The 19,239-nt window shown below is 37.2% G+C and overlaps 1 protein-coding gene across 1 annotated transcript in view; it reads right to left on the minus strand.

Annotated features, from left to right (window-relative positions):
* WDPCP (WD repeat containing planar cell polarity effector) overlaps window positions 1-17,598 on the minus strand; it is a 271,886-nt gene extending 254,288 nt beyond the window's left edge. Inside the window, exon 1 of the mRNA XM_081157181.1 lies at window positions 17,544-17,598. The gene's annotated coding sequence lies outside the window, so the exon portion shown is untranslated. The remainder of the gene's footprint in view (window positions 1-17,543) is intronic.
* Window positions 17,599-19,239: the final 1,641 nt, after the last annotated feature.

Below are 19,239 nucleotides of genomic sequence, written 5' to 3' on the forward strand. Positions count from 1 at the left end.
CCACAAAAGACCCTGAATAGCCAAAGCAATCTTGAGAAAGAACAAATCTGGAGGCATCATACTTCCTGATATCAAACTAAATTACAAAGTTATCATAGTCAAAAGAGTGTGGTACTTGCATAAAAACAGACGCAAAGATGAATGAAACAGAATTGAGAGCCTAGAAATAAACCCACATATATGTAGTCAACTAATATTTGACAGGAGATCCAATAATATTCATTGGGAAAAAGATTGTCTTCTCAATAAATGGTGTTGGGAAAAGAATGAAAGTGGATCCCTATCTTACACCACTCACAAGGATTAACTCCAAATGGATTAAGACCTACACATAAGACCTAAACCATAAAACTCCTAGAAGAAATGATAGGGAAAAAGCTCCTTGACATCAGTTTTGGCAATGACTTTTTGGATATGACACCAAAAGTACAAGCAACAAAAGCAAAAATCAACAAGTGGGACTATATCAAACTAAAAAGCTTCTGAAAACAGCAAAAGTAACACTCAACACAGTGAAAAGGCAACCAACAGAATGGGAGAAAATATTTGCAAACCACATATCTGGTAAAGAGTTAATATCCAAAATATGTAAGGAACTCATACAACTCAATAGCAAACAAGTTAACCTGATTAAAAATGAGCAGAGGACTCGAATAGACATTTTTTCAAAGAAGATGTATAAATGGCCAACAGGTGCATGCAAAGATACTCAACAGCACTAATTATCAGGAAAATGCAAATCAAAATAACAATGAGCTCTCAAGTCATTTGAATATCCATTTAAATATCCATTTAAATAATAATGGCTATTATTTAAAAAACTAGAATGTCAGTGTTTGCTGTTTTCTGTTTCCTAAGCCATGCTTTTGATCACGGAGGTGAAAAAGAGAAGAGAATCAGCTCAACAGCAAGATGGGCTTGTAGGACAGCAGCACATGGCTCTGGAAAAGCTATCAGTTTTCCTGCTTCCTTCAGTAGCATGTCTATCACTAGGTCAGCCCTTTTCAGAAGCAGTTGTAAGAGGGTTTGTGGTAGTCAGAAGCTGATTTTTTTTTTCACCCCTTTAGTTTTTATTCCAAATAGGAATAAAAATGTCTTATGTAGTAATAGCTAACTGATTGAGCACAATAATTGATTGAGCACAGTGTTAAGTGTTTTATATGCATTATCTTATTTAATTCTCACAACAAATTTATGAAGCAGGTACAATTAATATTCCATTATAAGATTTTATGGGTTTATTTCCAATGATGAATGCACAAGCATGGAGGGGTCACCGTGGTTACTAATTTACAAACCCATGATTCTTCAGAGTAATTACATATATCTCAAAGCATTGGTTTACTTCACATTCTTAAAATTAAGTTTACAAAATTCTACAACGCCTATTTTCAACTTAATACACTTCATAAAAGTGTTTATAAAAGGTGTATTTGTTTCTGAGCATTTATTTACTTACTTGGTGACCTTTACACTTTTAGAATATTTGCTTAAAGGTTTAAAAATGATTTTTTATATGTTTTTAATTGATTTTTTTTTTTTTTTTGAGATAGAGGAAAGGAGAGGGATATAGAGAGAGAAACATCAATGATGAGAAACATTAATTGACTGCCCCCTGCACGCCCCCTACTGGGGATTGAGCCTGAAACCTGGGCACATGTCCTGACCAGAAATCGAACCTCTGACCTCTTGATTTATGGGTAGACACTCAACCATTGAGCCACACCGGCAGGGCTTAAAAGTTATTTTTTAAATGTAAACATGGTTAAATGATGTGTAAGATTCTGAAGAACTGTAGAGGAAATGCTTATGAAATAGCAGTAAGATAGAGATACAAACTAATAGAACACTGAAGAATGAAAAGAAAATCAGATAGGCAAGAAGAGCAGAATGATGTGAAACTTATCACAGACAAGTTCCAGGTGAAAATAACCAATAAGCAATAATCAGCCAGGCAACGTCCTGATCTTAGGGAATGTGGGTTCTAACATGAAACATTAAGAGTGGGAGCTAAGCCTTTGTAAACATTCACTAGAGGCCACCGTCATGGCAACCCTAACCCTGGTATGAGAACAAGAGCTATTTATGCACTTAGCACTGGCTTTCACATCACAGACACCACTTTTGGTCCTTGGGTTCTTTCAATGTTTTATCTGAGAAAAACATGACTTTATTGTGCTATCAATAAAATAAGTAAGCATTTTAAAAAAGAGTAAGGCCTGACCCAACATTTTCCCATTATTCTCTGTTACTTCTTAGCTTATTCAAAGTTACTTAATCAGTTGTTCAGTGTAGTACAAAATGAAGATCTCTAGGAATTACCAGGTTCTATTTAACCTTCCTTGCCAAGGGGTTAACTTGAATTTATTAGTACCCCGTACTACACAGAAGCAATAATGAAAGTCATAAAATATCATTACAAGGCAACTAGCACAGACTTTTAAGGAAGACCTAAGATGGATGTGAGCAATATTTTATTACTGTATGTACCTATCATCTTTGCATATCAGACAGTGGTGAAACCACAGAATGAGTGTTTAAAGAGGCCGAGAATGGAAACATGAGCCCTGGCCGGTGTGGCTCAGCAGTTAGAGAGTCTCGGGTTCAGTTCCCGGTCAAGGGCACATACCTGGGTCCCAGGTTCAATCCTCCGGGACCAGGGCTCAGTGTGGGAGGCAACCAATCCATGTGTCTCTCTCACATCGATATTTCCCTCTCTCTCTTTCTCCCCTCCCTCTTCCCTTCCATTCTCTCTAAAAATCAATGGAAAAAAATATCCCCAGGTGAGGATTAACTGAAAAAAAAAAAAAAAAGAGTGGCAGCAAGCGTAGGAATCAGATAGCTTTGGCTGAACAAAGGATGGTCATGAGACCATCTGTCCCTTCCATTTGTACAACCTGTTCTATACTGTTTGAAGTATTTCCAATTGGTTATTTTTACTAACTTGCAAAGCAAGTTAGTGGAGTTGGTGGGAGAGGAAATTATTGTAAAAACATATTTAAAACTGTTAAACTCAGCTGCAAAGGTTAATTATCATAATTTTACAAATGAGAAAACTGAGACATAATGAGGTCAAGTGATTTACTTAGAGCTGGGTATTTAACCCCTATTTAACTCCTCTTTGCTCTTTTAACACCATCCCAGTAACTAACTCCCTCTCAGGAACAACCTTGGCCCTCTGCATTTTGGCAATACACACTACAAAACGTCAAGCAGATTGTTCTAATGTAATAGTTGTGGATATGTGTAAAATTTATCTGTAATGATCCCATTGCATCAGAACTAATATAACTACCTACCAAAATTGGGAAATTAAATTACAAGGGGGATGTCATGGTAATAAAGCCCCGCCCCCCGCCACATATTATAAAAAAAGTATACAAACATAATACTATATATCAAATGGGGGAAAACAAATGCATATGTATAATCTTAAAAAATACTTTTGTTTATGTAGTTCTGTCATAAGTAACAGTAACATCAACAATAGCATTTTTGCTCATAACCAAATCTCATGTCAGCTCCCTTAGCACTGAGATTTCAGCCTCCAATACTAGTCTACATTAAAATGAACCAGGATTCTCAGAGGATAGCTGACTTCATAATTTGGGGGCTGGAGACATCATGTTGGGTCTGAAATATCAGGTTTTTGTCAGAAATAAGAATCCATGTGTTCAGAGGGCAAAAGAACCTATATAAGGGAGCTTCCCCGGAACAGACTGTGAACATTTAAGCATCTAAAAAGAACTCATAATAACAATAATGGTTAATTGGGAAATGTTAAGACTGTTAAAGGCTATGATTTCATAGTAATGCTAAACGAGAAATATTAATTAAAAGTGATAAAAATTTAGTTGCCATACAAAATAAGAATAAATATAAAGTTTCCGTTTACTTTATTATTAATTTTAATAGGTAGAAAGGTATTGATATATATTTTAAAATCATATTCTATAATACATATAATATATATTTAAAAATATATTTTTATCTTACTAGAGGGAAGAAGTTTATACAAACTTGAGTGAATGAAACAATTCCCAAAAATATAAAACCTACTCATTTTCCAAATGTGATTCTTTTCTCTGTTTCCTATTACCAAATTGCTCCCATTATTAATATCTCAAAGAATACTTTCTGTAAGCTTTGTTTGGATTACCAATTCCTGTGGGGAGAACCTGATCTTGTTAGAGCCTGACATTATCCATTCAGAGAAAAACTTTTATATAGTATATATAAAAACACACCATTGACCAGCAGGTGGCTCCAGAGAGCAATAAAAATCAAAACAAGATCGATGATGCTGAAAATCTTTTTTACAGATACACACACCACAGAGGGGGGTGGAGAATTATTTTATAATCATATACTTTGAATAGTATAAAAGAAAATATGTAACTTGCTAAATTAGCCTAGGTTACCTAAATGTTTTGATAAAATTTTAGAAACAAATATTTTTCAGAAAGTTCAGCGTGAAGTTTACTGTAATTTCTACTTCAAAACTCACCCATATATATATATACAAAAGTAGGTCAATACAGATATCAAGAACAGATCATCTAGAATTAATTGCTGCCTTTTAAGTACCATCTTCTAAACAATGTAAACCAAGGTCAGAAATATTCAGCAAAATTATTTATTCAGATCTAAAAATAATGTGATGTCTAAAAAAATAAGTGTACTAAAATTTCTTTTACATAAACCTTATAAAAATTTTATTTTAAAAATACAAAATAGCTAATACAGAATATAAATTTCATCCTGAAAAAATATCTCCAGGAATAACTATACATATCCTGACATATCTTATTTATTTATTTATTTATTTATTTATTTATTTATTTATTTATTTAATATATATCTTTATTGATTTCAGAGAGAGGAAAGGAGAGGGAGAGAGAGACATAAAAACATCAATGATGAGAGAGTCATCACAACCCGGGCATGTGCCCTGACCGGGAATCGAACCCCGATCACCTGGATCCCAGGTCGACGCTCAACCGCTGAGCCACACCCAGCAGGGCTGACATATCTTAAAGATATGTACTATTTTTCCTTAACATTCTTATCTACTATATGTTATTTTATAACCATGGTTCCAGGGATAACAAAAAGTAGCCATTGTTTTTTCTAGATTTTAATTGTAACTGACTCTGTTTCATTTATTCACTCAAATAGCTAATTGAGTACTTGTTACCTGCTAATTAAACAAGCAATTTTGGGCACTTTACATGTATGAATTTACTTAATTCTCAAAGCATCTCTATGAAATAGATACCATTAGTAACCCCATTTTATAGATAAGGAAACAGATACAGAGGTTAAATAACTAGTTCAAATTCAGACAGGTAACAAGTGGCAAAGAGAACTTTGGTGGTTTACCTCCAATTCTGCTGGTCTTCCATGCATTCATTCATAAGAAAGTTTTAACTGAGGGGCCATGGAGTATGCGCTGCTCTCCTAGATGTCGTACCAAAAAAAATGTATGTACAATTCTCATCTAAGGGGGGCTATAAGTTAGTTAATGAATACAATAATATATTTACATTAGTATGATGCTTTATAGTTTATAAAAGTATGTTCATGTACCCATGAATATTAAATAACTCTAAGAAAACACTGCAGAAGATAGTGTAAGCTAGTATGTTAATAAAATACCACATTAGTGGTATAGACAGTAGTTTAATAATATAGCTAGGCAAAGAAAAGATGGCTCTAGACTAGAGTGGGCAGATGTAATTTAGTGAAGGTGGTGGGGTTTGAGCTGGGTCTGGACAGTGGGGAAGGATTTTGGCCAGTAGGGAAAAAAATGAAGGTGGCATTCTGGCAGGGGGCAGAGACCTTTATCTAGGAGCCGATAAAGGCACCAGATCAGAAATAACTCTAGGCAGGTTAGGGGGTCATGGGATATAAGGTTGAAAAAGTAGGTGAGGACAGGCTTTGGAGACCTTTGTATGTTATAGGAATGTGAGAGACGACAAGGGCAAGTAATTGGTAATTGTTAACCAACCAGCACATTTCTAGGAGCTTATTTAGCTGCTAAACATCACTATTGCATGTGCAGGGAAACTATTAGAGTTGAAAATACTATTAGACTTGTTAAAGGTTCTGCAGTTGTATAAGTCATTTATTGATTAATAGGCCTTCAGTAATGCTTATGAAGGAAGTTTTTAAAAAATTAACTTATTTTTAAATTGACTTTATTGGGGTGATATTGGTTCACAAAACCATACAGGTTGCAAGTGTACAACTCAATAAAACATCATCTGCACACTGCATCATGTGCCCATCGACCCAAGCAAAGTCTCTTTCCATTCCCATCCACCACCCCCCTTTGCCCACCTCCACCTATCCCTCATCTCCCTTTCCCTCTGGCTATCACCACACTTTTGTCTGTGTCTATGTGTTATGTATATATGAGTTTTTGCTTAATCCCTTCACCTTCTTTCATCTAGTCCCCCAACCCCTCTCCCCTCTGACAGCTGTCAATCTGTTCATGTATCGATGCCTGTTTCTATTTTGTTTGTCAGTTTATTTTGTTCATTAGATTCTACATATAAGTGAAATCATATATATATTTGTCTTTCTCTGACTGGCTTATTTCACTTACTATAATAATCTTGAGGTCCATCCATGCTGTCGCAAAAAGTAAGAATTCCTTTTTTTTTTTCTTTTCTGTTTTACTGCTGAGTAATATTCCATGGTGTAAATGTCCCACAGCTTTTTTATCCACTCATCTACTGATGAGAACTTGGGCTGTTTCCAGATCTTGGCTATCTTAACCAATGCTTCAATGAAGATAGGGGTTCATATATTCTTTAGAATTAGTGTTTCTGGTTTCTTAGGATATATTCCCAGAAGTGGGTTTGTGGGTCAAAAGGCAATTCCATTTTAAATTATTTTTTCAGGTGGAGCTTAGCGGTGCACCAGAAGCAAATGACACCTGACCCCAGAATCACCTGTGGGGAAATTCATTTTTAATATTTTGAGGCATCTTCATACTGTTTTCCTCAGTGGCTGCACCAATCTGCATTCCCACCAACATTGCACAAGTGTTTCCTTTTCTCTGCATCCCCACCAGCACTTACTGTTCATTGATTTATTGATGATAGCCATTCTGACAGGTGTGAGGTGATATCTCATTGTAATTTTGCTTATGAAGGAAGTTTCCTGAAAAATCCAGCTACTTGATTTATGTATCTATGCTAATACTGTTTCATAATGCTTTTTCTTGCATAATTTGTGATGTTTTCATGCTAATTTGTTTTTGTGCATTTTTTAATTCTCCTGTGCACATACAGGCTTGGGCAAAAGTAGGTTTGCAGTTGTTCTTATGGAAAATAGTACAATAGTTAATAAATAATAATACAAGATAAACTCTGTGTTTCACATACTGACAACTATAGACCTACTTTTGCCCCACCCTATATTAGGCCTTTATCATTCTGCCTTCCCTCCTCAGTGCTAATAGTAAAAGTTATTTATATATATGTTAATCTATGTATAAATATATATATAATTTTTAAAAGTTTTAGTCTCCACGACAAGATAACTAGTCCAAAATCACCTGTTTGAAAATAATTAGTAAAAAGTATTGCCTTGAGTCATTTAGAAATATACTGGATCAATGATTCGTGAATTGATTCAATCAGGAATATACATTAGTTGGCAATATTGCAGAAAAAGCACTAACTTTTGAAAAGATTAGGTGGTCAGCATTGGAACAATGGTTCCGAATGTGGGTTGTTGAGGCACCTTGTGATCTGTAGTTTCCTCTTTCTCCCCTTCATCTTCTCCTCGAGTATTTTAGGAGATGCACTTACTGTTTAAATGAAAGGGTATTAAAATCATTTTTGAGTTGGGAATTTTACTCTAAATAAGGTGGGTAACATTCTGGGTATTCAAAATTATGACTTGAAAGCCTTTGGGGAAACAGGAAATAATTTCATTTTATTACCACCCATATATAATGGAAATGTGTCAGAGCACTAAACCTTTGGGACTTGATTCCATTTACTGACACAGCCTAGTTGTACCAAATAATTTGTATCGGAATTTCCTCACCTTTAAGAGTGGAAAGTACTATAGAAAAGGAGGTAAGATGGATTCTGAAAACTTGGTTCAAATCTACCAACTGTGTAAGAACCATAGTTGAAATGTACCAGGCACATATGAGTTAATACTGTTGGAGAGAGAAAAGGGAAAAATGACCTGTCTGAGATCAATAAATAGATTTTTCAAGTTTAGCCTATGAAACCTAAAAAAAAAAACAACCCCACTGATTGTACTGAGAAGGGTTCAACTTGCATCTGGGCAAAGGGTACAGAGCCCTGAAAAAGAGTGAAATGGGAAAGTTATTTTTTACTAAAAAATAAGAAACAAGAACACAGACAAATCAGGATGAAATTTTCAGAAACAGCAAACAACAGAGTCACAAATTCAAATTCAGTAAATAAAAGGGTAAATTATTTTGACACTACCTTATTTCTTTTGCTTATCTTATTTCTCTTTGCTTTACTGACATGAATGTGGGAATGAGAAACCAAAAACAACAGAAGGGAGGTATGAAATGAAGGAGGAATTAAAAAAGAAAAAGAAAAAGCAGAGCACTTATATTCTCATTTCTATCTCCTACACTTTACTTACGCATTTTAAATTTTCCTTCTAAGACTATATATCCTTAATATAATACCACTCAATAGATATCCTTTTTTTACTTCCTTACTAAACCAAAGATGATACATATTTAGAAGATTTAAGATTAGGGTTGCCAGATACAATTCAGGATGATCAGTATATTTGACTTTCAGATAAGCAATTAATACTGTTTTAGTATAAACATGTCCCAAATTGCATGGGACACACTTATACTAAAAAAATCATTTGTTATTTATCTGAAATTCAACTTTAACTATGCATCCTGTATTTTTATTTGCTAAATCTGGTAGACCTAGAAAAGAACCACTAGTTTTAACAGCGATGGATCTTCCTGTGTTTAATTCAGTTTATTAATATAAAATGTTAATTTACATTTTTTATTGAAGTACAACATGTATATAAAATAGTACACTTGTCATGAGTGTACAGTTCATTGTACTTGCACATAATAAACACAGTCATATAACCAGCACCCAGAATGACATCTGCCCCCTAGAAGCCTCCTTTGTATCCCTTTCCCCCCAATAAGCATAATCACTATCCTGACTTCTAACAGAATAGATAGACTAGTTTTGCCATTTCACTGCTATTTCTTTTTAGTGTCAGAGGCCTCATCCTTGTATTCTAAGAAGGTGTCTACTACTTGGCAGAAACATAGACCCCTGCCAGCAGGTTAAATGTCCAGTTAATTGGAGATGGTTGAGGTCAGGAGAGATCTCTCCTGCCTCCGTGTATTTAAGTGAATTCTCTAGGCAGTGTATATCCAGTGTATACCCATGGGAGTAATAAGTGGAAAGAACTTTCCAGGGTACCTAGAAGATGCTACCTTTCAGGGGACCTAGGAGATAATAAAGGCAGAAATCCAGAAGTTGTGAGTCTTCCAGAGTATGGTAGGTTATGAACTGTTGACTAGGAGAGGCTGAGGACCAGGCAGGTGGTTTGGTCGGTGATACATTTAACAGAGAGATAGTAAGAACTAGGCATTTGATACACTCCTCCATGCACAGCTTGGTGAAAGTGTTCTTATGAGTCACTGTCCCCCAGCATGAGCTGCTTGTTGGCAGTGTTCATTTGCACTGGCATAGCTGGTGCACAGGTTGTTCAGTGAAGTCACACAATACCTCTAAGTCTATTAATTCCCTCAACCTGTAGAGAGGATACTGTTCCCATACTACCAGAATGCATTGTAACTGTTCCCATAAGAATGGGGTATTAGGACCCAGAAGAAAGCCCATTCCCCTTCTCCCTAGGAGTGTTGGGAAGGAGGGCCAAAGGAATTGAACCCTATGAGAAAGCGGGAGTATCTCTAAGGCAACCTTCATACACACAAGCCTGGAAAAGATGGAGGTCCAGATTGAATTCACTGAGTATCCCCCAAGGCTCCCCTGGGGCTGACTGAACAGGGCTGAGTTATTCTATGAAAGGAAGAATGGTGGTATTAAGAACTAAAGTATATGACTTGGCTGGGCAGGGATCCTTCTCTGATTGGAATCTGAGAATAGGATTCCTGATGATTCAATCTAGTAAAGACCATTAAATATTTATTTGACTGGAGGGTACCATAAAGATTAGTTTCTGAGCAACAGCCTTCTAGGCAAAAGTGAGGTACTGATGTCCTCTCTTCCTCTCCAACCAAGCTCAAAACCAAGAAGGTAAAACATTGTTCTTCCATCTCCCATCACTGTATTCTTTCCCTACCTGGTGCATAGCCTGTCCCGTTACAAATGCAATGGAAGAAGGATGTCTGTGCACTATTGTTCATAATACCAAAAAAGTAGAACTATTCAACAGTGAGACCCTGATGAATACATTATACTACGTCCCAAACAGTGTTATCCTACTCAGTCTTTAAAGTGACATTGTAGAAGAAAATGCAGTAGTAGTCACAGTAGCAGCAGCTAAGTCCTTAAAGCCTGTACTACCTGCCAGGCACTGTTCTAAGTATTTGGCAAATGTTGACTCACTTAAATATTCACAAAAACTTTGTGAAACAGGAACCATTATTATCCCCATTCGACAGATGAGGAATCTGAAGTACCTATTTCAGTTAAAGGACATGCATAAGGAACACACAGTAAGTGCCAGAGCCAGGATTCAAATCCAGACAGTCTAGCTCCAAAGTTCACACCATTAACTGTTACATAATGACAAAGGAAAAAATGTTAATCATTTATCATTAAAGGAGAAAAGCAAGCTAAAAAAAAAGTTTGGAAGGTGTGATTCTAGTTCTACATCAAACATTTAAAAATCATGTGACTATACATGGAAAAAAATTATTGTAAGGATACATGCCACAGTATTAATAATGAGAGGTCAGAGTTTAAGTGAATTTTATTTCCTTATTTATAATTTTATATATTATCTACATTGTAATAAACACTTAGGACTTTTTTAAGAGAAAAATATTCTTAAGACAAAACTGTTTCTTTTGGCAAAATCAGCTCAATAGTGCTCTTTATTCAAGGCCTTCTGGTATGAAGTCATGGAGAGCAGTCACATCTTATAAAAAGCTTTCAAGGGACATGCCCAGATCACATTTTGCCTCAGAGAAAAGTGAGCTTTAAACTCATTAAATAACCTGGTGCATGCAAGGTAGGCTATGTAGAGCCCTGAGGAGATGTTAGGATGTTGAAGCTGGCAGGGACCTCAAGCTTCTTGAATCTAACCCCTAAACTGGTAGAAACTGAGACTAGAGAGGTTACCCACGGAAAGTTTGTTAACTGGGATACCCTTATTGAAAATGACATTAGCCTTAGAGAGCAGAACTGAGCAGGATATATCACAAGTCATTTAAAATTTAGCCACAGAATATAATAGCAATAACAAGAAAACATTTGAGCAAATTTTTATCTTCTTGTGGCCACAAAAGTTTGCTGGGAGAAATTCCTGTGAATGTATTGCATCAAAGATTTATGCATATACCTTGGGAGAATTCAAAATGAGCTGTGATAGAGAAAAATCTGCCACAGAGGATGTCATGCACATGTAGTCCTCTTTCCAGGCTACACCCTCCAGCAGGGCTGGGTTTCATTCAGTGTGTCCCTGTTGGTACCAGTTGAGGTAACCTAGAGTTCCCAGACTTCCAGTCTCATCTGGATTTCCTGAGGGAAGGGTAAACTGAAAAACCAAGAGTCTCTCACTCAGTCCCACCCTCTCAGTACATCAAGATGAATCATGAGAGGGTAGTGGAGAGGGCTGGCAAATCTCTAAGCAACGTGTTTTTTCAGAGCTTGACCTTTGCAATGGCTACTCCCAGGAACAGGGCCAATCAGTGAGTCCTGCCCATCCCAGCTGAACATCTTGTCTCTTGCTGATCCCATGATCTTCAGGCCTCTGACTCACCTCTAGAGGGCAGTTCAAAGCAGGGCTCTTACTGAGTACTTCACAGATTTTAAAGAAACTATTTGAAATGTCCAGATTGCATTAGTGAAACAAACCTATATTCTTTCATAGAATGTCACACAATTTTAGCTGCCTTCTCAAGGAATTTGCAGGACGCTAGGAGCCCTGTGTGCAGACCAATATGTACACAAGTATTTAAACTAAAAGGAACTATGTGATAAGAATTGCTAGAATTATAATCACCCAATCCCCGCAAAAAAACAAACAAAACCAACAACCAAAAAAACACACTAAAAAAGAAAAACCCAGAGGATTCAAAGGGAAGGTTGTTTCCAGCTGAGATAGTGCACAAAAATGGGCCCATTTAGGAAGGGAAGCTGTGGGAGAGAAATACCCAGAGGAAAATGTCTGAATGAAAGTTTGGAGTTGTGAAAGAGTCATAGCACAGCAAAATCAGAAATTTTGTTTTCTAGAAAGAGGTGTCCTGTAGCCAAGCGAAAAACTGAGAAAAGAACCATATTTTATCAAATCTTAGATGCCATGATTGCCATCAATTGTAAGATGCACTCTTATTTCAGAGATATTTTAAGTGTTAGCTGGGGTCATATTATGGAAGGTCTTGAAAATCAGATAAGAAAGGCGTATGGTAAGGAATGGGGAGTCTTTCTGAGCAGGGGTGCAATATTATGCTTTACAAAGACTGCTCTAGTTGCTGTGGTGAGGCCAAGAGAGGATACATTATGCCAGAGCTACTGCATTAGTACAGGACTGAGGGAACTAGAGGGGTGGTAGTGGGAATGAAAAGACCCAGACACAAGAGTTATTTCCAAGGAAAAATAAAGTGAGTCAACCACAGAGACAAGGTGTGTGAGAGAGGAAAGATGGATTCCAGATGGGAATGAGGAAGAACATGCAATGCCTTTCATATTTTGTTCCCAACTTTTTATGTTTTCTTGTTTGCATATTTTTCCTTTCTTGATTCTTTCAAGATGGTAGAGTTTTTATTATTTTTTTTCTCTCCTACTTAGTGATTTTAAAGTTTCCAATTCCCATGTTTATGGTTACCTTTGTTAATGGTTGTCCTTACATATTTAAGCCTACACTTTTATATTAACATAAAAAATTAACAGCTACTCATTCAAAAACAATATGAAATATTTAGTTGCCTTTTCTCTCCTCATCCTCATCTCATCCTCATCCTCCATCCTCATCCTCCATCCTCATCCTCCATCTTCACCCTCACCCTCCATCCTCATCTCATCCTCATCCTCCATCCTCATCTTCATCTTCATCCTCATCCTCATCACCCCCCCCCCCCTTCCAGGCCTTGTTGGTATTCTCACATTTGGAATTTTATTTGGGGACTAGAGTCAGGCACATTTTAGTCATGAGTGATATTTGATTATGCAAAATACTCCTCCAAAATACGATCCACTTCAAAATATATTAAAACTCAACGGAAACTTCTACCCCCAGGCCTGCAATGAATTTCAGTTTATGGTCCATGTTAAGCTGCTTCCTAATAATTCTCAACTACCTTTAAATTGTTTTAATTTTCAATACTGCTGTAATTCCTGTTTCCCTAACTTTTATTTTAGCTTACTGTTCTTAAAGTGTTCATGACTGAATTAGCATATTTCCTATTCTTATGCTAGGTTGCATGTTTCTAGAATAAAGTACACATTTTTTAGTTGCTGCACCTTAAAGAAATCATGAGAGATATTCAGGAGAATCTGGGATGGGGAGCTGCTAGGAGTGGCTCTATCAGCACGACTCACTGATTGGTCTTGTTCCTGGGAGTAGCCATTGCAAAGGTAAATAAAATGTTTGAAGAGAAAGGGCTTCTGCTGAGTAGGGACCAACAAAAATGATTAAGGGTCTTAAATTTGGGAAAGCAATGACTTAGGAGGCATAATGTTAAGGCTTTTAAAATTAAGCAGCAAACTTCAGGTGAATGTCCTGATAGACCCCTTACACCAATGTTAACTTTTAAGAAATAAATGTAGAGAACAAAATGAAAGCTGTTGAGTTTCACAATGGACAGTTTGCTAGATACCTTGTTTTACCTGTTCAGATTTAATTTTTATGCTTCTCTGCCCTGCCCTGGGAGGCTGACCTAGATGGACTGCACTGACAAACTCCCTTACCCTTCGGGTAGAGTTGGGTTTGGCAAATGAGGTGGTGGTGAGAGGCACTGTGGCAGGAGGTTGGAAGATAGAAAAGATGAGGTTGGGGTATTTACTCCCAGCTTCCTCTCTACCACGGTGTGCAGGGTTGGCTGAGTCTACCAACTGAAGGCTCCTGCTCTTGTCAGACAGCTCTCTCCATGCCCTTTCTTGGTTCTGGGAAACCCATCTTTCCTTTCTCACTTTAGACTTATGGGCAGTAACAGTTCCCCATTGTTACTAACCCCAGATATGGTGTTATCCTTGCTGATTTCTGTGAACCCTGCTTATACCTTGTAAATAGTGCCTTTATTAACTATCCTCAATTACTTACATGGAGTATGCTATCCTTTCCAGACTCACACTGGACCCTGACTGGCACATTAATGCACCTAGAGACCCCTATACCTAAAAATTAGTAAAGGTAGAAAATATAAATGTAAAAAGGTGACCACAGATAAAAAAGACTAACCCTAATTTTGGGAACTAGGCCAACATTACACCATTTTGAAATTGTATTATGGGGCCAAGGGGCATCTGCTGGGCTAAATGGTTGAGGGGATATAGGCCTTTTCTTTAGAGAATGGATGTTCCCACCATCAACCATCTTGGAAAGGGGATAATCCCCATGTAGAAAATAAATGGAAACTATGGACTATGGAAGGAGGAGTTTCTACCTCTCTCTGGATTAGGGATCCATTTGGTCCTGGACTTTGAAGTATGGAGAGGCATTGAGCAGGCTCATGCTGGTGGTGAGTTCTGCCCAGGGAAGCAGCAACATCAAGCTTCTGTTTTTGTTAGGAATGGCAGAAGAGACAACAGAAGCTCAGAGAGGGAAACAACCAGCATTTGAGGTCCTGGGGTAAGGAACCCTAGCCTGGAAAGACATTGTATCTGCATTCTAGCCCCAAGAAAAAGCAGGAAGCATTATTAGGGTGTTGTCTTTGGACCAAGGGAAAAAGTTTCTTTCCTGAAGCTGAAGTGGAGTAACAGTGGACATCAATGGAGAGAACAGAGCTCATGATAGCAGAACTTTTCTGAAGGTCAAAGTAGTGAGATAAAAAGGCCAGAGGGGGATGCATGGGAATGCTCTCTTTTAGAGCTTTATCTATAAGGTAGTGCAAATAAAGTTTCAGATATAGTTGAGAGTCCTTTGAGAGAAGCGACTCCAGCAAGGAGGCTGGTAGGAGAGAAATCTGTCATAATTTTGGTATAAAATGGAAGGATACTTTCCATTATAGTCACAGACTGGAAAGCTGAGAATAGATGAGTTACAGAAATAACTTTTACAGGGTCAAGTAAATCCTATGTCTAGTGGATTGATAGTAAGTTTACTGATAGAAGCTGAAACACATCCTGACCTTTAGAGATTGATACTGGAGAAACCAGGCTTCCCTTTCACAAAACTCCCTTGGTACTTCCGCTGGGGTTAGAATACAGGATTAGGTGAGTATGGCAACATTTATAGATTTTTGTTTTCATTGAGGTCCTGCAATTCATTTTCCTTGTACTGGAGACAGGAATAGTTCTTGGACTTTTCATAAGGTTGATGTGATGCCCTGATTCCTATTTTGGTTTAATGAAACTTGGAATCTCATTAGGAGCCAAAGCAACTCTCATTAGTCATATGAGCCTTGCACGTTTACCAAGAACTTGCCCTCCACTCTGGCAAGAAAGAAGGGCCTTGTGTGCCAGCTGAAACTATATCACCTGACTATATCTAATATAATGTGGAGGCTGGGCTAAGTTTATGTAAGCAGTCACGCAAGCATCATTCTAAAAATATTGCTGTGAGTTATTAACTCGAATAAGATGTATTTCTCGAGATTTTAAAAAAATATATCAGGAGTATCTTAATATATTAAGAGTTTTATAACAGCTGAAGAAGATAAATTAATGAGAGAATATTGACTCTCATACAAAGAATAATTTCTTCTGTTCTTAGAAAATGTTAATCAAACTTTAGGGGTCTAATTAGCTCAAAATGATAACCTGAGACTGACTGGAACTTAAGGTTCTAACGTAAATTCTTCTATGAACCAAATCCTGAATACAGATGAAGCCTGATGTGTCAGGCTCCCTCCTGCTTGCTACCACCAATGATGTATGACTGGGTTCAAAAATTCCACTTCAGGGACATTTTGTTTCTCCACAGACATAATCATTACTCCCTTCTCAGGAATTTGTGAGCCCGCCTCAAGGAGAAGTCTTTTTCCGCATGAGGAAGGAGATCCACTCAGTTTGTTCTCCCTAATCTGTTCCTCTGCCATCTGACCAACGAGTACTTCTGCAGAGCTCCAAACTGTCATAACTCTCTGTCCTCTTTTGACCTTTCTACTTAAACTTGAAGTAGCCCCAAAGAGCATGTGACTCAGGCAGCATAATGTCAGGGATCAGGGCTGAACTATTATAGCACAGTGGATTAGCATCCAAGGAGAGGTTCCTCTAAGTTGGACTACCCAGGGTTCTCTGAGTATTCATTCTCTGGCAGCCATGCCACTCAGGCCGTAATAGCTACGTAATTCTGAGGGATAATTATGAATTAGAACATGGTAAAATCCACGATGGATGAGCTCATTTTCTGGGTGTGCTATTTGAGCACATTATCTCAACTATATTGACAAGCAAAACCTCTAAGAAAGAGTAGGGCTTTTGTTTCCAATTGATTCCAACTTGACTCTGTTGTGGTTGTCATTCCATTGCACACCATGACCAGCACAGCTTGATCAAGCATGGGGTTAACGGGATGGTAAACTTTCCTACATCATGAAGTCAGACAGCATAAACATTACCTTTTACTGGCAGTACAGGATGGGTGTGGGGTATATATCATTCAGTACCCCACTGTATCTTCAATATCAATGTCACAAAAGGAAATGTCTATGGGAACATCCAGAAAACTGAACACAGGCATGGACTTTTAAAAGTCCAGTCTGTTTCTACAATAAACAAATTAGATTAGTTTTATCCACAACAGAGTAACAGTTTTTAGGAAAATAGACAAGTAACTTCCTATGTGGTAATTCAATGGTAATTAATTTGTTAAAATTAGTCAAACATTAATTAACCAATTAATTTTCATAAAATGAGTCAAAGTGTGGATCCTTTTGCTGCCAGGAAGAAAGAGGCACAAACCTGACTTTTGTCAACCTTAGACCGTTTTCAGGTTTTTCTCAGAATAAACCTCATCAGAATTGGTTTCTTCTTTAAAAGAAATTCTCTTAATTGGATTGTGGTTAATTAGAGTAGCAACATGACCAAAAAGCAATAGATCTGCATTGATTGAAGCATCTCAAAGAAATCACCACAAAAAATTACCTGGAGTTTGGGGCTGATTAGAGATTCCTTCCCTTGGTACGCTATGGAGATTGTACTTACTGTTGTTCAGAGTGCATTTTGGTTCTGTCTGTCCATGAGCAGAGGTGTGCGCTTTGATTCCTCAGAGAATTCTCCTCAGAGATTTAGAGGGCTGTGCTCCTCCTGCTAAGACAAGTTCATTTCATTAATGCCGTGGGTTTTCCTTTTCAGAAGTAAATGTAAGAAAACAGTTTGGCAGTTCCTCAAAAGGTTAAACATAAAATTACTGTAAGACTCCTAGGTATATAAACAAAAGGACTGAAAAGAGGTACTCAAACACTCGTACATGAATGTCCAGAGCGGCATCATTCACAATAGCTGAAAGGTGGAAACTATCCATCAGTGAATGAATGGGTAAACAAATTGTGGTATACACATATAATAAAATATTATTTAGTCATAAAAAAGGAATGAAGTACTGATACATGGTACAATGTGGATGAACCTTGAATACGTGTTAAGTGAAAGAAGCCAGATAGGAAAGGTCACATATTGTATGAGTCCATTTGTATGAAATATCCAGAATAGATAAGTTTATAGAGACATAGAGCAGACAGGTTGCCAGAATCTAGAGGTAGTTAGGTATAGGATGTCTTTATGGGGCAATAAAAATAGTTTGGAATTTGATATGAATGGTGGTTGAACAATATTGTGAATGTACAAAATGCCACTGAATTTGTTCACTTTAAAATGGCTAAATTTTATGTTATGTGAATTTCACCTTAATAAAAAGAATTTTAAAATAAATGTAAAACAGCACTTTATTCAATGATTTGCATGAAGTACTATACAACTCAGAATATCCTTCAGTCCAAGGCAACAGGATTATAAGCTATAGGTAGAGAAACAACTGTTTGCACCAGTTCCTGACAATAAGAAGCCACTTCAGCAACATGTAACATGCCAAATTCATTAAGAGAAGCAGGATAGATCACCAAGGAGAGAAATGATACCGGGTCCTCTTATTTGTTGGCAGCTGTTTCAAATAGAAGAGCCATTTATCTCTCTGACAGCTACAGAGCTTGAGATTAAAGTTTTTCATGCTTTATAAAAATGTATTTCCAATAGAAATTTGCTATCCTTGTTTTTATGAAAAGAAATCTTGCAATTAGTGATCTGCAAAATAAAAATGACCTATTTCTGCTCATACATTTCATTGCATTTAAATTCTTAGTGCAAAGATAAAGCCAAGATTTCTGTACTTCTCAGGGTCAGGGGGTGTCAGAATTGCCATTCACCATAAACTCAGAGGGGCAACAACAATAATTAAGAGGGAAACAGACCCCATGAGAGTTGGGGGGGGGGGCGGAGAAGAAAGACAATGGTATAGGGATGTAGTGTTTGAAGGATGTCACATGGTACAGCGATCATCTGACCTCCTTTCCAGAGAAAAAAGGAAGTAAACTTAAATGAATGGAGGAGCTTCTATGCAGCATTAGTATGTTCTTGCTGCAATAATTTAGGGAGGCTAAAGGAAGACACTAAAAGAGGCTACAAATTTATTCAGGAGGTATAAATTCTAGGAAGCTGATAGATGTGATGAGCTGTGAAGTGACCATTCACTTCTCCGACTCTGGGATAGCTGCAACAAATCAAGATTTTTTTTTTTCTTTTAGAAACGGTAACTACCTGACTGGTATCTTAACAGACCTCTCTACCTGTATCTAACGTAATTCCCTTATGAATATATTCTTGTGGTCCTAATCTTAGGGGATAA

Source organism: Miniopterus schreibersii (genome assembly GCF_964146895.1).
Source record: "Miniopterus schreibersii genome assembly, chromosome: 13".
NCBI lineage: Eukaryota > Metazoa > Chordata > Mammalia > Chiroptera > Miniopteridae > Miniopterus > Miniopterus schreibersii.